Genomic DNA, 4,913 nt, shown 5'->3' with positions numbered 1-4,913 from the left:
GGACCTATTTTTGGTGAAATTTTTGGAAGAATGTTGACAGTGTTGGTTGATTCTTAGGTACAAGGAGTTGTGGGAGGACTTGTTAGTGGTTAAAAGAATATAAGTGTGTGCACATAATTGGGTGTTAGTGGTTTCATCCAATGGTGCTGTCACGAGGCTGGAAAGAGGCTGCCATGTGCGTGTGTAAGCGATGACACCCAAGATGTAATCGCTTACCATGTGTAGAAAACGAATTTGTACTAAAACTCCTTCACTGCTCCCAGGTTTTGGATGCATGGCTCCCCATGGATGGGTTGGACCTATTTTTGGTGAAATTTTTGTTAGAAAGTTGACAGTGTTGGTTGATTCTTAGGTACAAGGAGTTGTGGGAGGACTTGTTAGTGGTTGGAAGGATATAAGTGTGTGCACATAATTGGGTGTTAGTGGTTTCATTCAATTGTGCTATCAGGAGGCTGGAAAGACACTGTGATGTGCGTGTGTAAGAGATTACACCCAGGCTATAATCGATTACAATCTGGAAAAAAGGATTTTATACCAAAACTTCATCATTGTTTCCACGTTTTCGATGCATGGCTCCCTATGGAGGGGTTGGACCTATTTTTGGTGAAATTTTTGTAAGAAAGTTTACAGTACAGGGACAATTGTTAGGTACGAGGAGTTGTGGGAGGACTTGTTAGTGGTTGGAAGGATATGAGTGTGTGCACATATTTGGGTTTTAGTGGTTTCATCCTATGGTACTGTCAGTAGGCTGGAAAGAGGTTGTCATGTGCGTGTCTAAGCGACTACACCCAGGATGTAATCGCTTACAAAGAGGAAAAAAGGATTTTGTACCCAAACTTCATCACTACTCCTAAGTTTTGTATGGATGGCTCCCCATTAAGGGGTTGACCCTGTTTTTGGTGAAATTTTTGTAAGAAAGTTGACAGTACAAGGACAATTCTTAAGTACAATGAGCTGTGGGAGGACTTGTTAGTGATTGGAAGGATATAAGTGTGTGCACATAATTAGGTGTTAGTGGTTTCATCCAATGGTGCAGTCAGGAGGCTGGAACGAGGCTGTCATGTGCATGTGTAAGCGGTTACACCCAGGATGTAATCGCTTACCAAGTGCAGAAAAGGAATATGTACCAAATCTCCTTCACTGCTCTCAGGTTTTTGATGCACGGCTACCCATGGAGGGGTTAGACCTGTTTTTGGTGAAATTTTTGTAAGAAAGTTGACAGTGTTGGTTGATTCTTAGGTAGAAGAAGCTTTGGAAGGACTTTTTAGTGGTTGGAAGCATATAAGTGTGTGGACATAATTGGGTGTTAGTAGTTTCATCCAATGGTGTTGTCAGGAGGCTGGAAAGAGGCTGTGATGTGCGTGTGTAAGCGATTACACCAAGCCTGTAATCGCTTACAAAGTGGAAAAAAGGATTTTGTATCAAAACTTCATCACGGCTCCTAGGTGTTGGATGCATGGCTCCCCATGGAGGGGTTGGACCTATTTTTGGCGAAATTTTTGGAAGAATGTTGACAGTGTTGGTTGATTCTCGGGTACAAGGAGCTGTGGGAGGACTTGTTAGTGGTTGGAAGGATATAAGTGTGAGCACATAATTGGGTGTTAGTGGTTTCATCCAATGGTGTTGTTAGGAGGATGAAAAGAGGTTGTCATGTGCGTGTGTAAGCGATTACACCAAGGCTGTAATTGCTTACAAAGTGGAAAAAAGGATTTTGTACCAAAACTTCATCACGGTTCCCAGGTTATGGATGCATGGCTCCCCGTGGAGGGGTTGGACCTCATATTGGTGAACTTTTTGGAAGAATGTTCATAGTGCTGGTTGATTCTTTTGTAGAAGGAGCTGTGGGAGGACTTGTTGATGGTTTGAAGGATATGAGGGTGTGCACACAGTTGGGTGTTACTGATTTCATCCAAGTGCTGCTGTCAGGAGGAAGGTAAGAGGTTGTGATGTGCCTATGTAAGCGATTACACCCAGGCTGTAATCGCTTACCAAGTGCAGAAGAGGAATTTGTACCAAAACTCCATCACTGCTCCCATGTTTTGGATGCATGGCTCCCCATGGAGGGGTTGGACCTGATATTGGTGAACCTTTTGGAAGAATGTTTATAGTGCTGGTTGATTCTTAGGTAGAAGGAGCTGTGGGAGGACTTGTTGATGGTTTGAAGGATATGAGGGTGTGCACACAGTTAGGTGTTACTGATTTGATCCAAGTGCTGTTGTTAGGAGGAAGGATAGAGGCTATGATGTGCCTGTGTAAAAGATTACTCAATACACTTCATTATGCCCTATTCGTTTTTTTAATATTGAACTAATCCAACTACAAGTATTCCATTAATCATCTAGTTCACAAAATACTCAAAACACACTCCTGCAGACAGTGGGGAGTTGTTATGCCAATACTGGGTAGCACCCCTGAACTTTTGGTACAAAAGGCCAGTTTTTAAATGGTAATCGATTACCTAGCCCATGTAAGCGATTACAGGTGCATCAGACATGTGTCAATGGTGAAGGGCATCCCCCATCAACCCAGGATGACCTATACTTGGTCTTCCATCAACAAAGGACTGACCTAACTTGAAAATCCTTCTTCTCCACAACTTCATCCATGGCCAACATGGTTAACCAGTTCACAAAACACTCAAAACACACTCCTGCAGACAGTGGGGAGTTGTTAACATCATTTTTTGGGAGTGAAATTTATTTAAATTTGAATACAGAAAGTTTGTAATTTTTTTATTTTAAAAAAGTTGTAATTAAATGGGCTAGTGAGCCAACCCATTTACCCACCAACCCGTGGTGGATCAAGTTGTGTTCAGATTTTTCTAGCTCACTAATAAATAAGGCGGGTTGGGTTGACTCACTAAGTGATCAACCCATAGTGGATCGGGTCGGGTCGAGCCGGATTACCTGTTTTAACAGTTCTAGTTTATATTTTTCTTTTGTATCTAGCTTTTATCACATCATCGTCATCCATAACAAATTCTCAGCGATCCGTACAAACACTTTCCCGTGATAACATCCTAAATAAATGAATAAAAGTTATCAACACACAGTTAATCTAATAACAAAATAAAACACTTAACTTCATCCATTTATATGCCCCTTCACCAAATGTAACATCACATAGATGTCGATATTCTCTTATCCGATTATTTAATAATTATTAAACCTTAACTCTCATATAATCGTATATAAAAATAAAATTTAAAAAAAAAAATTCTTCAACTCAAATAAATCACAAGTCCCCTAATATTATCAATCAAATAACTAACTATTTTAAAAAAAAAAATTAAATATCCTTAATGTAAAGTTGTTAAAATAAAAGTCTCTCTACTAAGCTCTAACACCTCTTTTTCACATCTTTAACTACAATTGTGTTATCATTTGCTTTCATATAAAAATGCAATTATCATAAGTGAAAGTCACAATCACAAACATAAAGATGAACTAACAAAATCATCAAACATGATAGATAAGAGTGTACATCAATAATATATAACAACTCTCATATATTTCCTACGTCAAACCAAAAGCACAAAATAAGTTTCTACATCCAATCAAATCCATCTAAGTAATAATTATAAAGTTTGAAGAGCAAAGAAACAACCATGCAAGATTGGTTTATCTACCAACAAACCTACATTTGACAATTCCAACAATCGAAGTGGAGAATCATATATCACGAACTAGCTATCAAAATATCAATCCAATACAATGATGAATGAAGTGGGAATCACATTTTTTAGGTGAATCAGTGAATTTGCCAATAGATTAGATCAATTTTGAAACACAATCAATTTAATATGAATCGATGTACTATGTTAAAAACATATTAGATCGATTGTTTTATAACCGATCTAATACATTTAAATCGAAAACCAAGAATCACACCTAAACACATAGTTATTCAACAAAAGATCTCTAGAATCCAATAATTTAAAACTAGGAAACACCTTAACAAATCACATCCTATCAACATTCTAACAATCGAACAAAAACCTTAATTAAAGAGTAAGAAATTGTTGAAGTGAAAAAACAAATAAATGTAATCGACCACATGTGAGAAAATTGGGGAAAATATATTATGAAACAAAACCCTTCCTTCATAAAATTATCGAATCGAAACTGAGGTTGTGGAAGTTGACGAATGTAGAGAGGAAGATTGAGAAATTGGAATTGGAATTGGGCAAAGGAGAAAACACAACCCGTTTGACAGAGGCACAATGACAATGACAGTTTCGAGTTGCTTGGAAGAGAAAAAAAGTTTGTTGAAACACGACACAACAATGGCCATAAATTCATCAATTCACTAACACTCATATTTTTCAAAAAATACTTAGCTTATTCTAAAAATTCCACATTCATAAAACTTATTTATTTACAAAAGCTTTCACTAACACTCTCATTTTTCTTTCTTCTTTTCAATTTTGTTTGGGGTTTATGTTTGTGTAGGTTTGGAGAGGGAGTTATTGTCATTGCAACCTCTAGAGTATCTAATAGTAAGACTCACAATTAGGTGACATTTCAATGAAACTAATCCTGAAAATTAATGTTTAAAATCTGATGTTTTGATAAGCTTTTTGTCAACATTTGTCTTTACTAGGGCTGTTCAAAAATAACTGAACTGTACTGTAATGCAGTTAACTGTACTATCTGATCCACTTTTACTAACAGTTTAGTATACTATTTTATGGTTCAGTTTTTAAAAACTGAACTTATAACAGTTACAGTTCAGTTAACTGTGAGAACTGTATCTACTCTTACATCTTCTCTAGTTCCAGTTTCATCTTGTCAAAAAAACTTTATTTAATAATAAAATATTAATAAAAACAATTGTTCACATAAAAAAATAATAATTAATTTTTTAAGAAAATTTTTTTATCACAAAATTTATATTTTTTATCAATAAAAATA

Source organism: Vigna radiata, unplaced genomic scaffold, assembly GCF_000741045.1.
Source record: "Vigna radiata var. radiata cultivar VC1973A unplaced genomic scaffold, Vradiata_ver6 scaffold_357, whole genome shotgun sequence".
Lineage (NCBI taxonomy): Eukaryota > Viridiplantae > Streptophyta > Magnoliopsida > Fabales > Fabaceae > Vigna > Vigna radiata.
This window is presented reverse-complemented; position numbering follows the sequence as displayed.